Source organism: Periplaneta americana, chromosome 16 (assembly GCF_040183065.1).
Source record: "Periplaneta americana isolate PAMFEO1 chromosome 16, P.americana_PAMFEO1_priV1, whole genome shotgun sequence".
In the NCBI taxonomy this organism is placed as follows: Eukaryota; Metazoa; Arthropoda; class Insecta; order Blattodea; family Blattidae; genus Periplaneta; species Periplaneta americana.
Genome location: NC_091132.1, coordinates 56,808,236 through 56,830,649, shown reverse-complemented (window position 1 = coordinate 56,830,649; position 22,414 = coordinate 56,808,236). Strand labels below are relative to the sequence as shown.

The following is a 22,414-nucleotide window of genomic DNA, read 5'->3' as shown; positions in this document are numbered from 1 at the left end:
GCATCCGATGCTGATAAGTTGATCGACCTGCCTCAACCCTGACAAGAGCCACGTCCCATCTTCAGAAGACTGCCTGATTACGCTAAGCTCCAGGACCTGGAGTTCTAAGCTTTTCCTATATCAACTTCGGGAACCTGTACTACAAAGATTTGACCTCAGCCTCTTAGCGTATAACAATTTCAGATGGTAAATTAAGTGAGGGGAGAAGCGAAATGTGTTAATGGAATGACAGAGAGGAAACAGTAGTGAAACGAGCAAAACAGACGTCTGCTTTGTTTACATCAAAAGTCCTATCCTGATCTGCCCGATGATCGAACCCGGGCCGCCCGAATAGAAGACCGGCATCTTAGGTCCTGAGCCACAGACGCAACTTTGTAAAGTGCTTTTATTCTGTCACATATTTTGCTTTGACTAGCCGAGGTATGACTAAGGGTCTTCAACGTGGAAAACCTACACACTAGTGCAGAGGTCTCCAAAAAGCGTATCGTCTTTCGTGCTCTCGATGCTGCCCGCCGAACACAGTGTGCTGTAAGGCTAGAGAAGAGGGAGAGACTCTTACCTCAACAGATGGAAGCGATCAGTGGGGGATCGCGGCAATGGTGTGTTATATTTACAAATAATAACATCAAAATAATAAGAAATATCATACGTTTGTACATTATTTTGACATACTATGAAGCTAGAGCCCCGTCTGTTGCTATTGACATAAGCCATTGTAAATTCAACCTCTTCTGTTCTATGGTGCCTTTCAGTGCCTAGAAAAGATCTTCTCCAGTTGTATTTTGTAATTACATCTAGAAGACATTCAGACACAGTAAAATGTTCATTAACTCCTCGGATGAAAATGGATAGGTAAGCTTTGTCATTTCTATCTGTGCTTTCGTCCAATGCAAGTGAGTAAGCTACAAGCTGGTTAATTGTGGTTTCGACTTCAGATTCAATTACATTTACAATCTTGAAGTTCCTTCTCTGACCTGTAATTGGAAACACTGTAATTTTCTTTAACTTTGACTTTGTTCTGGACACAGTATTTTAGTAACGTCTTGTAAGCACGATTTTACACATGATGCTTCTGTAAAGGGCTTAATTGATTTTCCAATATTCCAAGCTAGAACATAGCTAGCAAGAAGGTTTTATTGTTTAAGACTGAGGACGTATTGTAATATACTATTATGTATAGGCTAACCAACAGTCATACAGATAGCCCCAAAATAAATTCTTTTCACATGTCCAACATGCCTGTAATTGTATGATATTGTTTGTGAAGAGTCGAGTAGTGTCGTCGCATGTTGAATTTTAACAAAGCCTTAAAAATGTTCGAACAAATTAAGCATTTCATATTCTCCCCACTAACACAAAAAATATATGTATTTTCTCTTCTTATTCATCCTTGAATGTACTACGTCCATGATTAGAAGGCATTGTGAAACGTCGAACACTCCGACCAATACAATGATAATGGCAGTCCGCCACTGCTCTTCGTTTGCGCATAAACATTGAGTACAATACAGGTGTGGATGGGTGAAGCAGAGCGCGCTCATTACGTACTGGCTTCGGTTCCGTTCAGGGGTTTACTCGCGAGTACGCTTTTGGAGACGTCTGCACTAGTGTTTCAGTTAGCGATACGCCATCGGGACAAGGAAAACACCCCACACTTAGGAATCCATTTCCATTATTGTAAATTCACGGAATGATAACTATGTTGTAATTTATAAGTATATAATACCCCTGTGCCAGAATGCATCCAGTTGTAATTTCATCTGCACTTTCTTCCGCGCGTGGATGTATATAGAGATACGAGCAGGTTGGAGTTGGTCCTCCGAACAAGCGTTATAACTGGATCGATATCTCAATCCACTGCTAAGTTCCCCGCTGACTCGTGTACACAAATACGAAACGAATCGACTCACTTCCATCGAATCACTCATTCATTCACCAGTTATCGCTGCTGGTCCCGCGCTAGCTGGATGAAATTTAGCGTAATAGCCTATTTGAGCCGTGCCTTGAAATGATAAGTAACAAAAGGCTCTCTGAATACAAACTGTTCGTGTTTTCTGGTCTGCACAATGTTGTAGGCTGAGATTCCCGCTCCCTTTCCCCATTCCACGCGTTTCATTCCATCAGGGCTCGCAGTACGTGGTCATTTATGCCGCCGGGAACAGTGAGAGGAGGGAGGTACGTCGACTCTCCACGATACAAGACTTTTATACTTCATTGTTTTGCTATTGTTATTAGCTGAATGCGAATGTTACGATCTTATGGGGTTTGTTCCATAGGATATCGGATTCCCTTCAAAGTAATTAACTAAATGGTAGAAGTTACTCAGATCTTATAACTCGACGGCGTGTACAGTTGCACTTCGCGTCATCGCATAAACTTCAGTAGAATAGTAGACGAACTGATATAATATGTCCCTCGCTGTAGGTGTTTCGTTTCATGGGGCATTGCAACGTCCAGCGTGCTGTTTAGATTTTGAACTGTTACCGTATGCGTATACAGTCTTAGAGACCGGAACGTTGTTGTTTTTGTTGCAGTGCAATACTCAGCCGTGAGGAAAATGTGACTCGAGAGCACATTATGGCTCGCAATGCATTTCTCTTACTTCCTACCTCCCCAACCTCCACTCTCTCACTCACGGGAGTCAAACTCCGTTCCATTTGTATTTGTCTCTGACCTGCGAGTGGCGTATCGTCGCAATGTCTCTCTCGAAACCAAGTACCTCTACAAAAACGAAATTTTCGAGTAGGATGGGAGGACGAATTTTTTTGCTGACAGTATGATAATATTAAATGTATGATTTGTTCACAAGTATTAAAAGGAAAACGGTTGTATAACTTAAAACGGCATTATACTACATGTCACTCATGAAACATTAAAAGGTTAAGTGTTGTTATTGTTGTTATTATTATTATTATTATTATTATTATTATTATTATTATTATTATTATTATTATTATTATTATTATTATTATTATCATCATCATCTCGTCGATCTTTTTTCAGCAGATGTACGAATAATGCGGTTAGATCTTCAATTTAAACTCACAGATTTACAATGTGATGTTAAATGAAAGCTAGATGTAAGGACTTTACAAATGTTGAACTTTTCAAATCTTTGCCAAAAAATAAATATCCGAAGCTTCGTTCTTTCGCTTGCTCCTTTGAAGCCATGTGCGCTACAACTTACGTTTGTGAAAAATTATTTTCAATAATGAAAATAGTAAAAACCAAATTTAGATCACGACTGACAGACAAATACCTTCGTGATCAACTACGACTGGTAGTAAGTGACATAATTCCTGATTTTGAAACTCTGTCGCAGAGACATTCTGAAGACAATTAATTTTAGGTTGTGACAATGTGTCCTATGTTTTCTTATTTATTTCTTTCTTCGTTACACGTACTACACATTAGTTTGTAGCCTTGCACTGTATAAAATTATATTTAAGTACTTGACGTAAGGAAAATGAAAATCCGTTAATAAGGCAGAGGGTTGCTTCACTTCCCCTTCGAGTGTCCGCCTCCCTCCAAAGGTGCTATGCACTTTGCAGGTTACACAGTGGCTCGGCGCACGATCACATTTTCGCCTCGGCTGCAATACGTTAATTCGCAGCACAAAGCACAACGACTTTAGCTTCGGATTTTCATGTCGGAAATCCGATTTCAAGTCTCGGCTAGCTAATGTGGAAAAGTAATGGACAAGGTAAACACCCGAGTATTTTGCGTTAAATGAAACATAATTAAATTGTTTGTTTTTAAATTGATACCAAATTTCATATCTATTATTTACTATGCTCTACATTCTGCTCTACACATTAGCCAAGAGGCCTCTATAAAGTAATGTGAGGAAGTAAAGGGTCCTCAGCTTCAAAAAGGTTGAAGACCGGACTTATGTGCTTGACATTGGAGGAATTTGGTTACAGTTTCTATTAATGCAATGCTGTCATCCAAGCTATAAGTGCCTCGCTGTTCCTTTCAAACTGGGAATATACAGGGTGTCTCACCTAACTCTGCGACCTCAAACACTTTCGAAATGAAAGATGTGAAAAATCTACTTGCGAAGGCATGTGCCCATGTCAGGGGCTCACATAAAGAGAGGGTATACGCAATCCAAAATATACATATTATTTATTATTATTATTATTATTATTATTATTATTAATTCTATTAAGATAATGCACTAATATATTCTTTCTTTATTTGCAGGTATGTGCTCTCTCCATCTCAACATTAACGTCATGAAGTGACAAGACGTATCGGCTTTTATTTTGGTGACAGTGGTATGTACATTGGCGGACTGTAGAACATAATCCTAACTCTTTGTGAACAGTAGGGAGAATCTTTCTTGCACACTAGTGTAATATAGAATCGGAGAGCCCAAGGTTTTTGTGTATGCTCAGAGAAACTAAATGTTTATTCCTGTAAACATAATTAAACTTCTTCGGTAGGATCACTTGAAGACTTTAAAGTACGTAGACTTATATCTGTTTTTTGAAAGATGGAACATTACAGTTAAGCGGCCGAGCTTAAAACTACAGCCCTATGTTGCGAATATGTACTACAGGGGCAGTTATTCAGGTGAAGTAGGTGAAGTGTCACTTCACCTATTTACGTGTAAAACACAATTTTATCTCGTATTAATAAATAATTCTAGTTAATCGATTAATCGATCAGTGTCTGTTTTAAGATTAATCGATCAAAAATATTTAATCGAATAATCGAGTCGATTAAAATTAATCGGCTGTAGTTAACATTAATTGCTATTTTGTTAATACAAACTCATACTAAAAATTCCGACAATATTTCTCTCTCGGAAATTTCTTACTTAAAAGCACAATAGTACTGTAATTTTCTAACTGTAAACCAGGTAGCGTAGGGAAAATCTTTGCATAAACACTTCAGAAAGAGATGGAGATATGAGGACAGTGACTTATTCTACCTCTATTGAAAGTTGAACACAATGCGAAACCCTTATTAAGTTTTATGGTTTTCCAAGAAAACTTCCAACTTGTCAGCTCATCTTCCTACAGTATGAAATACATATGTTTCTGGGATTCTTACCCCTCATTCGTTACAAAATAGAATGCCTACCAGTGTGCAAGTGAGAGAGTAACTACCTTCTTCTCTTTTTAAAATCTAGTAATTCGATTACAATAGGGCCAGTCTTCTGTTTCGACCGCTGTAGTTCTGCAGTTGCAGTTTCTGTAGTGAGTTTGTATATGAAGGTTGTGTGTTTAGTTTGATAAAGGAAAAAAAAAAACAGTTTTCTGTGGTTTGTGAAACGTGTGAACTCCATTTTGTTATATGAGAATTTGAGAGGTAAACTCGGTGAAACGTTTGGATTTAAATTGAACGATCGTGGAGAAGTGCTTGACAGAAAAAAAGTTTTTTTCGAGTTTAGTGATACAGGAAACATTGTTACTAAACGTAGAATGGTACTTAATTCGGAGTATGTGAATGCACTCACATGTTTAAAATCGTGGATGAAGCAGTATTAACTAGATGAGTCTTCATACTTTTTGTTGTTTATGTTTGTCTCAAAAATGCCCTGAGAAAATGACACTATGAATTATAAGCCTCATAATAAATATGTTAGTAAGTAATTGAAATAGTTGTTTTGTAATATGATACAATATATACAGATATAAAACATTTAATACTTTTATCACCGAATACCAGTTAAATTTAACAATAATTGTGTATTACAGTATATTAAAACATTTTCAACTCGTTCAAAACTCGATTAATCTATAGATTAATCGATTAAATTCAAATAGTAAATCGATTAGATATTTTGTTCTATCAACAGCACTAATTTAGAGTATATTAGTGATAAGTCTATTATAGTGTATGAATCCTACATCTAGACTACATAAACTTCTATTTCATTATCATAGCCTGCGGGGAGTTTGAGCGTATGTTAGGCAGAGACACGGTGGGGCTCCCATAGCGTCGGTATGTCGCCGAATAATCTGACGCCCGTGTTCAGTACATACGCACTATAGCTGGCACAGCGTACCTTCCTACATACGTGCACAGAGTATCGAGTGGCTTACTTATTAGTTCAATGTTAAGCTAAATCGGCGTTAGCGAAGATGCAACGATGAATCACGATTAGGTAGACATAAAAGACCGTTCGTGTGTGGTGGGCGTGATTCGAAACCGTGACCGCGGAAATCAAGGCCGGCAGCATTGCCTGCTTTCACGACCTCGGGTTACGATTATATCATAATGTGCTAGGCAGTAATTACATTGTAACATACTCAACTCAGATCTGTTACTTCGAGAATCGCTTTAACTATTGCAATTCATTATTTGTTTTGACTTTTGTTTTCCTTGGACGATCTTAATTTTGGACTGCTACTTTAAGTAATCTAGATTGTTTTTATGTTTAAATGTATACATAACGAAACATAGACGAGAGACGAATTATACCTTTCACAGTGAGACTTGAAAATTCGAATATTAGAATATGTGTAGAAACCAGAAACAAACTAGTTGTGTATCCATACCAAACATAAATACCCTATACGTGTAAAATACTGTTTTTGCAAGATCGTGTTTTTCGCTGTATTTACAGCTATTGTTGTTAGGCCTTGCAAGTTAGAATTTTTAGAAAAACTTGTTGCTAGGGAAACCAATCTTCATAACTAGGGGGCGGATGTTGATGACCTAAAATCTACTTAAAATGATCATTAAAATGCCCATAAACTAATGAAAAAATGACATGAAATTAAAAGAAAATGACATTTAAATATTATTCACCGTACTCCCACCACAACTTCTTAAAAATTGGTCACCTTGTTTCAATGATTGCCCTGCAAATCTCGGAGAGAGAAAGCAACTTCCTGGAATTTAGCTAAGATAACAGAAAAGAACATGCAACAAAATGAAGGTTTTAAAGAAAAACTATAGATTTTAATGAGGGTTTACAATGTGTTTCAATCAGGGGTGGTTGTGAAAGCCCTCGGTTAAAGAAAGCAGTTGTGAAGCCTTCAGTGGAATGAGGGATGGACTTTAGAGTCTGTTCCAAACTATAAAACTCAAACTTCACTGTTATTCACTTATTCAGTAGGTAATTAGGCCTACTACTGACCTATTTGCTTAGAAAATGACTTAACATACCTATCGGTAAAGAAGAAAGTGAAATGCATTCCAAATGATCTAAAAGTTCTTGAAAGTATTGAAAATGACCAAAAAATGTCGAAAAAAACATAAAAATGACCTAATAGTTCAAAAAATGCAAAAAATCCTATATAAGAAAGTATTTTTTTACATTGATATTGACATTAAAAAGGATTTCTATATTAATAGGCATCGTCCTAATGTGAAAAATAAGATTATTTTTCATCAACATTCGCCCCCTGTTCATAACATAAAACTATACTGAAATAGACCCATTAAAATGCACTTATTGTTACTTACTTACAATTACAGTCCAGTTTTTCGAAGGCTTTGGAATAATATTGCTCTAAATTTTCAATGCAAAATATATTGTATTTGCAATTTTGAAATATCGTGCAAAAAATGTTGTTCAATACATATTTGTGAAGTGCATTACAAAATCTGAGAAATTAAAAAACTCACCCTGCTCGTTTATCAAACTTTTCCTTGATTTTGTAAAAAGCACTTCCCAACCTTGTATCGTAATATATTATTGTATCTATTGTCGTAAGTCTTCTGTTTCGTAATTTGAGGAATACAATAAAATTGTACGTGCATAATGATAAATGCATCACCTTTTCGCTCGAATCTATATACTTAGCTACAGAATTGATGTGGGTTTTTTGCTTCATTGTTACCACACGACCATTTCGTGCGAAGGTAAACCACATTTTTCCTCATCACTCGTTACTGTTCTCACAGTGACTTCCTCATAGGAGAGGCGTGGTTTATCCCAAAATGAGTTATTAATGGGTACTGACTTTGTTCTTACTATGCAAGCACGAACTGCGAATTCACTGCCTTAAGAATTGCATTATTTTTTCCAGAAAATTGTTTGTGTAATCTAGAGATACAACTCATTCTCTCTTGTAATGGTTACCATCGCTGTTAGGAGTCCTTGTCTGTCATGCGGTAACATGATTAATTGCACTCTATTTGAGTGAAATACAGTAATTGTGATGTAGACTATTTGGGTTGCGTGAATAAATGAAAGGGAATGTTTTAGTAATGAATAATAAATTATATACCTCATTGAAATATTACTTGCGTCTCTACTTTCAAGTATGTATAATCTGTTTTATAGTGGTTTATTTTACGACACTTTATCAACTGCTTTGGTTATCTAGAACCAGGATTTGAACCCGGGTCCCGCTCGAATCACGGTCAGGCATGTTAACCGTTACTCCACAGCAGTGGACTATGATCTCTATTGACTCACCAGTTATAGAAATGTCGTTCTTGTCTTACTTAACTGGTTATGTAGGCTGTGTAAGTGCTTTCGCAGAATCCTGTTAAAAGGAGGCAAAAACAAGTTCCCACTCAATAAAATTGACTTAAAAAAAACTGAGACTCAAAATAATTGTCACACACCTCTCGGCCGACTACTTTATGGACGAACTTCATAGATTATTAGAGGAGAGATTTATCAGTAGGAAAGTGTGATCCCCTCGATCCTCGGATCTAACCTCTTATGATTTTTATCTTTGGGGAACTATGAAAAACGAAGTGTAAAAAATTATCCAGATATCCAGGAACAACTGAAAAAAATAGTAGCCCTATTCGCGAAAAGTTCGCCGCCATTTCTTCACGCAAACAGCAGCAAGTGATACGTCACTCTTAAACAAGTGCGACAATTAAGGCTGGTTCACAATAAACCGAGAACGGAGGCAACGAGAACGAGAACGGAAGTAATGTTAAATAAATTTGTTTTAACATTATTTCCGTTCTTGTTCTCAATGTTTCCATTCCCGGTTTATTGTGAACCAGCCTTTAATGTTTGGAACAGGAAGGGAAACAGTTTCAGCATGTCCTTTCGTAATTTTGATGACTGAATGATAGTTAAGTCCTTATTTTAGTAATAACATTTTAAATTAATGGGTTATGTTATGGTGCATCGAATTACCGATACTGGATTACGCATCACCGATAACAAACTGCGTAACAGGAGTCCGTGAGCGATTAGGAAGAGAGCCGGTTCGCCGCGTGTGGTTTCTCCACAATTTATTTACCTAGTACGCCGTGTCCCGCTTAGAGGGATTGATAAATAAGTGCTAACTTAAAGTATAAATAACGGTTTTATAACATACATTTTTGTATAACTTGAAGTAAAAACTCTCAGAGTTTCGGAGAATGGTCAGTGCAACTCGATGTGTGCGCCTCGAGCTACCCTGAAGACATCCAAAAGTACTCAACCTTCTGCCAAGTGTTCCATAGCATTTGTGGAGTGATTAGCGCAGCTGCATTTACAATGCGTTGTCTCAATTTTTCCAAAGTGTCAACTGTACCACGTTGATACACAACGCTCGTCACAAAGCCCCAGAAAAAGGTCAATGGGCGTGAAGTCGGGTGGCCTAGGTGGCCAGGCAAGGGTTCTCCTCTTTCGATCAACCTATTGGGAAAGTTTGCATTCAAGAAGCCACGCACTGCTCCATAATAATGGGTTGGAGTCCCATGTTGCTGAGAAACCGATCCTGGAGGGAGTTGATCAACAACAAAAGTTCTGCAACATGTCCAGATACAAATTCCCTTTGACTGTCATCTCGATGAAAAAGAAGGGTCCAATGACGGAATGTTCTACTGAATGGCGCCAGACTTGTTTCCACGATGAGCGTTAGTGCGCATGCGCATGAACATGCAGCTGTTTTTAAACCATTGATGCATAAACTTGGACAGTTTCTGCATCTTGTCAGATAGAAATCAAAACAATATCTTTATCTGATTGTAAATGGTGAGCATTTATTTCTCGGTTCCTCTAAGCGGAACACGGCGTATTTAATTTATACTCTCTTTTTGAAACATAGTTACAAATACCTTACTTGTTCCTATCCAATTAATAATTTAGCTGTTACGATATATTTACCTTCAGATGTTATATCGTAATCATATTCGTTGAAATATTAAAATCATATATTTCGTTGTGTTTAATTTGCACTGAATCGATATTTCATATATCCTAAACCAATTCTTATTGTAAGATGTAGATTTGTACTGACGTTTTACTCGACAGTATTCTGATTTAACTAGCAAGAACGTGTCCGTCTTCTTTATTGTTAGTTACAGATGAAATTGTCCGTGCCAAACGAACCGTCTAGACTGAAACGTGCTACAGGAATTACTGGTGTAAACGTAAGGAAGAAATTAATCTTGGATGACCTCTTTCAGGTAATTTCTACAGATAATTGAACTCAAGGAACAGAAATAGGAGAATAAAATGCTCATCAACTACAGGGAGCTTTGCTGTGTTGTTTGTATACATTTCAGAAAGAATTTCCAAGCCAAAATAAACAGAAAGACGATTTTAAATTAAATTTCTTATGTTTACTCACGTATCTTACCAGTTAAAATGCGATCGGATCACCGACAAACCCTAGAATATTTCTGTTGAACGGAATAAGAGTGTAACTGACATACTGCACAACAATGCAAAAAAAAAAAAAAAAAACAAGAAAAGTGATCCCGGTATAATGTGTAAACTTAAAAACGTGATTAAATGAAATAATTATTAGAGTTCACATTTCATATTTATTTATTTATTTTTAAATATACAGAATAAAGAATATAATTACAAAACAAACAAGAGAAATAGAAATAAAATAATACAAGCAATATAAAAAGAAGATACAGTAGTATTAACAAAATGATAACTTCAGGAGGGTGAACTTCAAAAAAAGTTTCTGTTATCACTGTTACGTAGTTTTATTGGTGTATGCATGTGTTTCTGTACGAGAGAAAAAAAGAAAGGGAGATTATTTCAAGTTATGCCCTATTATAATATGTAGTAGACCTACAGTTCAAGTCCTATACAACTCGATCCGAAATATCGTAGATGTGGATGTAACAATGCAAGAAACATGCCCTCGAAAATACCTTTAAGTAATCATATTCCGATATACTGTACCACGATCAAGCTATAACGGAGGGAGGAGGTAAATGATGTACCCCATAACCCCGTTATATGGGGATTCTATGATTTTGCTTTCTCCCTCCTCCCCCCCAAGGAAACTGTTCTCTCTCCGCCTATGACTGTAAGATTGCTAATTATTAACCCAAAGTACTTAAAATACTCGTAAATGGCAGAAAGAATATAAGCTTAGTACAGAGTAAAAAGTTCCTTGATCCTGGAGCTCTGGAATTAACAGTGCAGAATCTCAAAATATTTCTTCAACAATAGTTCCTTGAAAGACATACATTAACAGCTGATCTCTTTATGAGTAAGTGCTGCAAATGTTAGAGAAACAAAAAGTCCTATTACTTAACCAAGACCACTTAGATACAATGCCCATAAAGCTTGTAAAATATTTTCCTTTTAAAAATAAAACATTAGAATATTTAAATTTAGAGCCTTATCTCTGTCTTACACTAATAATAAACAAATATGTCCACACCTGTGGAGTAACGGTCAGCGCGTCTGGCCGCGAAACCAGGTGGCCCGGGTTCGAATCCCGGTCGGGGCAAGCTACCTGGTTGAGGTTTTTTCCGGGGTTTTCCCTCAACCCAATATGAGCAAATGCTGGGTAACTTTCGGTGCTGGACCCCGGACTCATTTCACCGGCATTATCATTCAGACGCTAAATAACCTAGATGTTGAAACAGCGTCGTAAAATAACCCAATAAAATAAATAAAAAATATAAATAAAATAAATAAACAAATATTTCTGGAAAATGCTTTTTCATTGGAATTGCCAGTTTGCCTGGAATGGCTGAGTACTTTAATTTGTCCGCCTCCTGTTGAGATACCATGTAATTTGATAGTCTTGATAATGATGCTGTGAGAAACTATAATTATTATTCGTGAGGAGAAAAATATCTTGTATTCTATTGAAATCAATGTTGTTCTATATTAAAAATTCAATTACTGTTTTCGATTTGGAATACATACGTTAGTATTGTTTTATCGATCACTTTTTCGAATACGAGACATTTTAGTTAAGTAGGTACTGTATTGAGAACACCATGAATATGAAATGATATTCGTCTACATCGGTTCCGTTACTGTCAACGATCTTCTGCACCTGAGACTTCTATTTCTTCAGAATGTAACAGCATGTATATATCACCGTCTGCCTTCTCAATAAGCAAAACGCTGAGGATTGAAATTGCTTATTTAGAAACTTGCTTTTGCTGAAATTATTTCCTTTTTTTAATTGTCGAATTGCAGAATAATACAAAAGTAGCGCACTAACTATTATATCGCTTTAGCATAGGCCTAATAGTGCTTTTAAGACCAGGAGTAACAGCTGATCAATTATGAGGTATCCGGATTTAAATCGTGCTATTTCAATTAGTGTACGAAAACTCCTGTGACACATTTCTAGTGTCATTATTTGACCTTAGGCAGGCCTGTACAGATTGTGAGGAACGCAGATAATGACATGGGTACACCAACGTATAGGGAATTATAAGTATGGACACTTCGCGTCGGTACCTTTGATGTAGCAGGACTGATTTCAGTGACCTTCAAACGAGCTTGAGCTTGAGATTCTGCTGTTTCCCTAGAGTTGGCGCTGACATCACACCAGCTAGCAGTCGACACAGCAGAATATAACAGACATACAATTAATACATCTAGTTAAATTATGTATTCAAATAAAATAAATTGACCGGATGAAATAATAAATCCGTCAATATCTGTAATGTCTAGACTCTAGAGTTCCTTTATAATGAGAGTTGAGACGTTGACCCCAACAACAATTAAAATATGTAATGATTTGATAGCGCTGAAAATGGAAAAACAAAACTCCTAATGAGAAGTAAAACCATATGCTTATTACACTGTGTACAAATATTAAACGAATTTGATACATTATTTTATAATACAATTTATTATATATAAAAGGTAAAAAATATAGTTTATCATTGAGAAATAAGGAAAAGCTGTTAACTTAAATTTATTTGAAGCAAAGCCGTTACAGGATTATGCAGCAAGGAAGGTGATGTTTGGATCCTGTGTCTCAACTCTAATATTCAATTATTATCGAGGAACTCTTAGCGCGTGCTCGATTACACTAACCTCTAGCGCTTGAAAGTGGAACTTAACGCCGGCGCATAGAAAAACAAAACAGGAAAATTCGCTCATTGTCCATTCTATATAATTCCTATTCGCTGGGTACACCATGTCAACTCCTAGCACACCAAAACCTCGGCATTGAGGTGAAATACATACCGCAAGATGGACAGTAGACAATTTTTCTAAAATTGATGTCACTGCATAAAATCAAGGAAATTACCTTGAAAATAATTAATGTTTTGAAGTAAATAATTTTACAATCATACAGTTTGGCATGATATAAACAAAAAGACTTATTTTTACCTGTGTCATTCTTGTGTAACGTCTTCCGAAGCAGCTTTCTACGTCATTCCGTACACAGTGCGAGAAATATACGATTGAAATATAGAAATAGAAGTAGGAAAATTATAAAAGCAAAAAATTGGCGTAGGCCTATGTTACAAGCTCCAGAGAAGTGGCAGAGCCCCTCTCTGGATCTAACGTCTCCCAACAGAACTGCATGGATCCTGGTCCACGGTTACATATGGAGACCGGTCGGATGTCAGACGTCCCACTGTGAGTATAATTGCTCGACTGACTGCTGAGAATATTCCCGCTTTTGAGTTGGTAAAATAAAAAGCCTTGTGCTTTCGTTTGCTCTGAACAACCTAATGTCACTGCCTTCGTAATGCTAGAGTGTAAAATACAGTCGCGGAATGAGTCAAGTTCGGCAATTTCTGCGGGTTTGAACCTGATTTTTGTGTTGTATTCGCATTAAAATACATACATACATACATACATACATACATACATACATACATACATACATACATACATACATACATACATACATACATACATACATACATGAGGCGTGATCAAATAGGACTTGTTCGAGCCCATTTATAAATAAGTTATTTATAAAGGCCCTTAAAAATATGATAGCGTACACCGTTCAGGAAGCTCAATGTTTAAGGATGCATTCACGTAGTAGGTTTTCTTAGAATATTCCTCAATAAGCATTTTACAATTCATTTTTGGTTTTCCGGTAAGCCAATTACAAAGTTATGAAATATATTTATTTAAAATTTTCAATCATATGACTCATTCTTATTGCAAATTAACATTGCTACAACATGTTACTAAAAGAAAAGTATAAACGTTTTCGCCTGTACGGCATCATCAGATCAATATAGATTATGTGTACATTTCTTTACCTTAATTTAAAAAAAAAAATAGCAATTGATTCATTAATGGTTCATATCAACATTATATCTTTGAATAAAATTCATTTTCCTAAATCATACCATTTATAAATATGTATATTTTCAATAATTACAGAGCTAAAACAGCCAGCATCATAACTAGTTTAATTCTTTTACAACGTATCAATATGAGCGGACTACCGCACGCATCCATCGCACATATATATATATATATATATATATATATATATATATATATATATATGTTCCTTCATTTAACTAAAAACATTACACATGTAGAATGTAATTCATACTTTACCTACATCAGATGAAATAATATCCTCTTCTTAAAGAATAAAGAATCATCGAAATATAACACGTAAGATAGCTAATAATTCGCATTAATATTATGTCTTTGAACATTATTTATTATTCCAAATCACATTTTATTTAAACACGCATCTGCAAAATACGAAACAAATACATACAGAAGTTTTAACTTGCATCAAAACATAATTATATTATATGTATATACAAACACACGTCATCATAACATTCACAAATATTCTTGCACAATTAATAACAACGTCAAATTTTTTCATATGAAATTAAATTTTAACATATAGGACATATAGCCTATACATTGTATAAGTATGACGATATTTTGTATTTTATCACTTTTAATTTTTTACAGTGTTAACCAACACACACAACAAGATATTGTAACATGAGTTCTATGTATATATATATATATATATATATATATATATACATATACACATGTCACATACATTTCTGGCAAATTAGTAATTCAAATGCAAATTAATTGAAATCAACATATTCCTTATAACTATATTGAACTATTAGGCCTACTACATATAACTCTTGACTTTACTTCTTACTGTTACACAATAAATTAATATTTCATTACAAAAGTAGATACAATCTACATTGTACTTATGTTAGATATCGTTGAACAATTATGTATCCGATGATGCCGTACAGGCGAAAACGTTTGTACTTTTTTTTTTAGTAACATGTTGTAGCTAATGTTAATTTGGAATAAGAATGATAAGTCAGATGATTGAAAATTTTAAATAAATATATTTCATAACTCGATAGGCATGCACACAGACGTCCCATTGTGAGGAGAAGGTGTCAGATGTCGTTAGAGAAAAATGACCTTGTCTACATCTTGAACCATTTCAGCACCGCGGCCTTCACGTCATCCGTGCGGAAGCTGTCCCCCTTTAGGGCTTTCTCTAAGGGTAGAACTAACGGAAGTCATATGGTCACAGATCGGAGCTGTAAGCTGTATGGCCTAGAGCCTTATATGCTCTTAGGAATTTTATAACCTCTCGCTAAACACTCTTCCTGTGTACAACCAAACAGTTTTAGATTTCTCTACGCAAGACCACTATGACGTCACATATCACGTGATTATATTCCAAGTACAGCAGATACCACGTGAGACGGGACGAACGGGTTTCTTTTGTTTATACTTAGTATGAATATACGTACGTACATAGAAGAGAAAGAAAACTTCGCAACATCTGTTTTTTGTTACAGGTGATCACACAGATCGTAAAATCTATCTTTTGTTGGAAGATATTGTTGTTATTATTGTTATTATTATTATTATTATTATTATTATTATTATTATTATTATTATTATTATTAATTATAATGCCATCAACGGACGCAGTATTCGTCTGGTAGCATGTTGATTTGTATCCTTAGTGTTGAAGGTTCATTTTGTGAGCCATGACATGACTGTAATAAAATTACTTAGGGTTTGCCATTTATCTCAGGATTTACAATTTAACTTCGGTTTAAGAGAGTGCAGAAATGCTTCCAAGTTCCGGCCTCTCCAAGTCACAGTCATTATTCTTGCCTGAAAATAATAGATACTCTCTTTGGAATTTTATCATTTTACGTCATTGTTATATAAACAATTTGACATACTAATGTAGGTATATTATATTCTTTATTGTTTTCTGCAGGTACTATATTTTGTTCGTTGTTGGTCGGAGATTCACTTCAGGTTAAATACAGCTTCTTCTTGCATAGACATAGTATGGAATTTTTTTCGAAAACATGTCTCCGAATAAATTATTATTATTTTTACTAATACTTACAAACTTACTTACTTACAAATGCTTTTAAGGAACCCGCAGGTTCATTGCCGCCCTCACATAAGCCCGCCATCGGTCCCTATCCTGTGCAAGATTTATCCAGTCTCTGTTATCATATCCCAGCTCTCTCAAATCCATTTTAATATTATCCTCCCATCTACGTCTCGGCCTCCCCAAAGGTCTTTTTCCCTCCGGTCTCCCAACTAACACTCTATATGCATTTCTGAATTCACCCATACGTGTTACATGCCCTGCCCATCTCAAGCGTCTGGATTTCTTCTTCTTCTTCTTCTTATTATTATTATTATTATTATTATTATCATCATCATATTACCATGATCATTATTACCATTATTAAGTTTCCAGTTTGCTCATTTTTCCGGAGCTTATGATTACAAATTATTGTCTTTTGTTCTTCCCCTCCATTCTTGTTTGTCCGGACACAAATTACCTTCATTGTCCGTCTCCCTTATTGAAATCTCTTCATTCAAATGTCTAGTAATTTTCCCCTTTTCCTTCGTCCAAGTAGTTTCCATTCCATTGATTCTGCTTGGCAATCTTTCATCTGTCATCATTTTTTGTGGCCATAACATCAAAATTCTTTTTGTTGAGTGAAATCAATAATTTGTTTTTATACATTGATTCCATCTCTAGTAATTTCATTTCTAATTTTTTTCTTGGAGTTACTCTTGCAGATTATCTCCAGAAATCCATCTATGCTGTCATTAATGTTGCTTTTAATTGTGATGTCATATGCCAAGCTTCCAACTATATATATATATATATATATATATATATATATATATATTTTTTTTTTCTTTACTAATGGCGGACACTTGACTTGCGTCATACTTCCAATTAATGTTGTAAATACTTTCGTTTTAGTTTTTTGTATCATGTTTATCTCATAAAATGAATACTTGTTTACATGTTGTTTATACTGTGGAGCTGAATCAGTGTAAGCACTACAATTTTCTATCTCCCTTATTGTATAGAAGCATGGAGGTGTTTATGGGACGGGATACGGAACATACTTTAAGCACTGCCGCCTAAAAAGGTTTTTTATGCACTCATGTTGAAATAAATTGCGTGCGGATTACTATCAGGCTAAGCCGGCCACACCATCCGTCACATTACGCATTTGTCTCCAGCATTCCATCCGTAGGCCTATACCACACATCTGGTGATGAGCTGCTTGCTGTATCCCATAAGTCGTTATATCTCTGCCAGGAAGAAAATAGAACATCGGGGATGGCTTATCGGTGCCGGTACCTCTTATACAGAAATGTCAGTCGTATAGAACTAAAACCAATGCCATCTATCAATCTCTAGACAAACCGCGGGGAAAATCTACTACGGCGGACGGCGGTTTCGATGTCACGCAAACACTGGAGATGCCAATTTTTCGAAACAAGATGACGATGAAAGGGAAATTGTGGAGAGTGTTACTGGCATGATGAGGGAACGATGGGAGTACCTTGAGAGAGAAACTCTCATAATCTCGTCTTTGTTCACCACAAATATAATTCCGCCATCGCCGAGTATTTGAACTTGGGTCTGCAATCGTAAGCTAGCACTCTGCCAAATTAACTACAGTACCAAAGCGGCTACGTTCTTATTGTAACTGTTGTTCAAATATTCCCAACAGTGAATGAGATATTCCGAAAGATTGTGTTGTACAATGTTTAATACACTCTGCACTTTTTTTTAACCTTGTAAGGGCTAATTTCGAGGCGACTGAGTAGCTTAGGCAACTGGCTATGGGCTGGGAAATCCTGGTTCAATCTCTGGTGGTAGCGAGATTTTGCTCGTTGTCAAAACTTTCAGAACGGCCTCGTGGTCCACTCAGCCTGCTGTCAAATTTGAGTACCCGGTCTTTCCCAGGGGTAAAGGCGATTGGAGCGTGCTGTCGGCCACACCACCTCATTTTATTGTAGACTTAATGAAAACTTGGGGAAATTCCTCTAATGAAGTGCAATGAGATAACTTTATCCGTACCTTTACCTTTTAAGACTTTATTTTGGAAGAAAAATTATAATTTACAGTAATAAATAAGACTGATCCTCATGGGGAAAGAAATTTTCTTATGAAATTTTGACCCGGAATATGGGACCGGTGCCTACTGAGCATTGTGATGCATTTGGGGAGCTACGATAGGTAGCAAAAATCCGGTTTCGCAAACCAGCTATAACGGCTGGAGGGATCATCATGCTAACCACACGATACTTCCATTCTGGTTAGATGATCGTCCACCTCTGCTTCGGCATGTGGACATGAGGTCAGGAGCCGGCTGGTCGGTCTTGATCCTTCATGGGCTGTAGCGCCATGGATTTACTTTACTTTAAATAACATTGAACAACAAATTTTTACTTTTTGTCTTTTTCCAAAATAAACATCGGTGAATATTACTAATATGTACTATGCCCGAAATCTGAATTTAAAATCCAGATGACCCCATCACGTACCTTTTCCGAGGAAAATTAATTGAATTTTTTTATGAAAAAACTTTATTTTTTATTTTTTTACTGCTACTGATAGAAGTATAACATACTAGGGATTCAAAATGTCTCATAATGCTTGAAAAATGTGTACTGGATCAAAAATGGTGTTACATGGTTTAAAATTCAACAATAATAAAAATATGTCATGCGTATAATGAGAAAAATATCGCAGTTTGAATTTATCATTTAAAATAATTTTCTGGATGACTTCTGTTTAGGCTATAACTAGATCCGGGACTGTCTTTTACAAGGAACCAAAAATAGTCTGCAAGCATGTTGGATGATGACCTTCCTTTATATAGCCTTTCTTTTTCAGATATTTCTTGATGAATTCTTTCTCCATGCTTGTCGCTTACCGCTCCAAGGTTAGGACGAAAGAAATCCAAATGAGAATGTAAAAAGTGTATTTTGATAGATATATTACACCCCATTTTCTCATATGCACTCAAGATGGTATCCACAACAAGTTCTGTGTAGTTGTCTGCCCTAGAATTTCCAAGGAAATTTGAGCAAACAGTTTTGAAAGGGCGCCGTGACATTTTTTTCTGTAACGAAAAGTTTTTCCCCAAACAAAGAGTTGACCAATAGCTTTGTGAATTTGTGGACCAATGAAAATGCCCTCATTTAATTTGTCTTCATTCAAACTGATAAACTGTTCTTTTAAATACTGAAAACCACACCCTTGTTTGTTCATTGCGTAGGCCTTACTTTGAACTGTTATACAATTTACTTAATAGAAGAGACCGATATGGTTATTTATTAGAAATACAAAAGAACATGTCGACAATCATAAGAAATCGGAAATAAGTCATAAACTCATAAAATTCATTATCTTTTGTTTTGGTTTACAACCCTCAACCCACGCCAAATATTTTCTGGGGTAGCGCTTATCGAAAAGTGAAATCATGGTAGGCTATGTCTTAAAAACCTTACGTGATACGAAGAAAAGAAATGCATTTTCGTATTCAGCGCACACCAAACCATAAGGGACACACTGCCTTAAGTCGGAGCAAAATTCTTGTTGTTCGGTGAAATTAAAATGAATACAGAGTAATTGTAAACGTGGTCCGTTTTATAGAATCAAGGCACAAAAAATTTGCGACTTGTTAGCAATGGGTACCAGTATGGGCTTTTATACTGTGAGGAGGAAATACGTCCGTCTCGCAGTTTGGTGTTATTGATTTTGAATTCCGGCGCAGTGCATTTCCAGCAAGAATTCTCGAAACATTGAATTCACTATTAATTGACTACAAAATCTCTTTGTTTGTGCTTTTAATACATCATTAGTCCACCGGGATAGACCATTTTCATTCCTTCTTTACATTAGCGGATCGTTTGATGTGATGACGAGGCGTGTTATCGAAAACAGCGCCCCGGAAATAATCTGTAATAAAATGCGCAAAGTTGCCTAATTGCCTCGTGTAGGTGCTACTCGTACATGGTCCCGACCCATTATGTAATGCACAGAGTCGCTCCACTCACAATGAACCGGGATTAAAGCTGTTACGGCTGCATGCAGTCGCTCCGGGCCTAGTGACGTAGTATTAGTTGCCTCATCATCCCATATCATTTTGTACGGGGATTTTTTGACATCTTTCAACAAGCGTGACAGAAGTATGAAGTGGAATGCTTCCTGATTTCTTTAATTTCACACAGATGTTCGCCGAGAGCGATTTTGTTCGTGCTTAGCATGGTCAGTGCAGGTCGTTGATGACTTTGCAGTCTCCTGCCTCTGTCTGGCAAAAATGTACCCAATTCGCATGCCACACCAATTAAAGCAGTATGCATCTGGCATTCGAGGGAAAAAGATGATTCCACTGGGTTCATATTTAGAAGGCGTGAGGTTTTGACTTAAGAAACTTTGTGCTTATGTAGACCAGCGGTGACCAAAGCGGGTGTCGTGATTACATCGTGTAATCATAGACATTCAAACGAGTACGAGGAGTTTCCTGTACATTGCTGTGCGTTTCATTCACGTATTAAAGGCATGCAGTGGCGGTATCATGTCGCTCTACAAACTCTGTCTCTACAAGCAGTAAGAGGTGGTTTCGTATAGAATGGGAAGGCGAACGTTTTTGTTGTTCTATCGGGCAAAATGTTAATATGTTTATTTTGCTCAACGGTTCAATTAGGAATATACAGAAATGTTAATTGCCATGCTGAATAATGTATTATTAATTATTATTATTATTATTATTATTTATTATTATTATTTATTATTATTATTATTATTATTATTATTATTATTATTATTATTATTATTATTATTATTAGGCCTACTGACCACTAAGCATTTGTTCCTATAATTCTTCTGTACGTGCATGAATATTGGTATTTTTAGATCTTCTCCCTAGAAGAATAAATTTATTAGGTTTTATCTCAATTTTAATCTTCTTAATCTTTAGATGAGTGTAACTATTTATTAGTTATTAATTTAATAATAATATTGTAGAAAAACTGATTCAATATTATATGCCAACGAACTGTTAAACGCCAGGAATTCACATGTCCTAAATCATAGCCAGGAAGAGAAAAATTAGATAAATAATTGTAAGGAAGTCAGCTACCCAATGAGGTTTGAAATATCTCGTGCTCTAAAGCCTTTTAATAGAAAATAATTTCTCAAAAGAGTAATGATTGAAATAGCTTAAACAACTTGTCCATAAGAAGTTTTTAATTTTGAAAAACTACGAATTTCTCGACCAAGCTTCGAGAGAAGAATTTAGAAAATTCCTGACTATATTCAAGAGGAAGGTTAAAAAAGAAGCAAGAAAAATCATATATTAATCATTGGCTCTTGCTCTTGGGTTGCTGCTTGTAAGAAATCAACATCGACAAATCTGGAGACCGAGCCGACCATAGCCCACTACTTACTACTCTGTCGTCAAAAATTTTATGCAGGGCTTCCATTGAAAGCTCCGATGTATATGAGCAGTGCAGTTCAGACAGCTGACAGATTGACAATGTAAAGTGGCAGCAAAATTGTGTCGCCAGCATATTCTGATAAGGAAAGCCACGCATAGTGTCCTGAGTCGGGCTTTAACCACACCCGTGTAATCAACATTCTTATCGAGCAGCGAGATTGCTGTGCTGCAGTGGCGTGTGGTGGTATTTTATACAGGGTAAGCAGTAAGCAACGAGAAATTAAAACATTACGGTACAAATAAATAAGAATACAGTAATAAATGCAAGTTTTATGTAACTAATCCTTAATGAATAATGTATTGAAATAATAATAATAATAATAATAATAATAATAATAATAATAATAATAATAATAATAATAATAATAATATATTTCACGCAGGTCTTCGGAAAGTCTGGATCGAAGAGCAGGAAAGTCAAACATGTTGTTGTAACTGTCTTTAAGGGAATCAAAACCGATCTCGAGGAACATCCTTTTATTCCGATCTGATTTAATGG

The 22,414-nt window shown here is 35.9% G+C and overlaps 1 protein-coding gene across 3 annotated transcripts in view; it reads left to right on the top strand.

The window, feature by feature from the left end:
• The window catches only part of LOC138716313 (uncharacterized), a 712,759-nt gene that overhangs the window by 314,725 nt on the left and 375,620 nt on the right, over nucleotides 1-22,414 (top strand). The window contains exon 1 of one of the 3 annotated variants that reach the window (XM_069849265.1): nucleotides 4,220-4,280. The exons of the other annotated variants lie outside the window; for them this stretch is intronic. The gene's annotated coding sequence lies outside the window, so the exon portion shown is untranslated. Of the gene's footprint in view, nucleotides 1-4,219; nucleotides 4,281-22,414 lie in introns of those variants that run through there. 3 annotated transcript variants of the gene reach the window in all.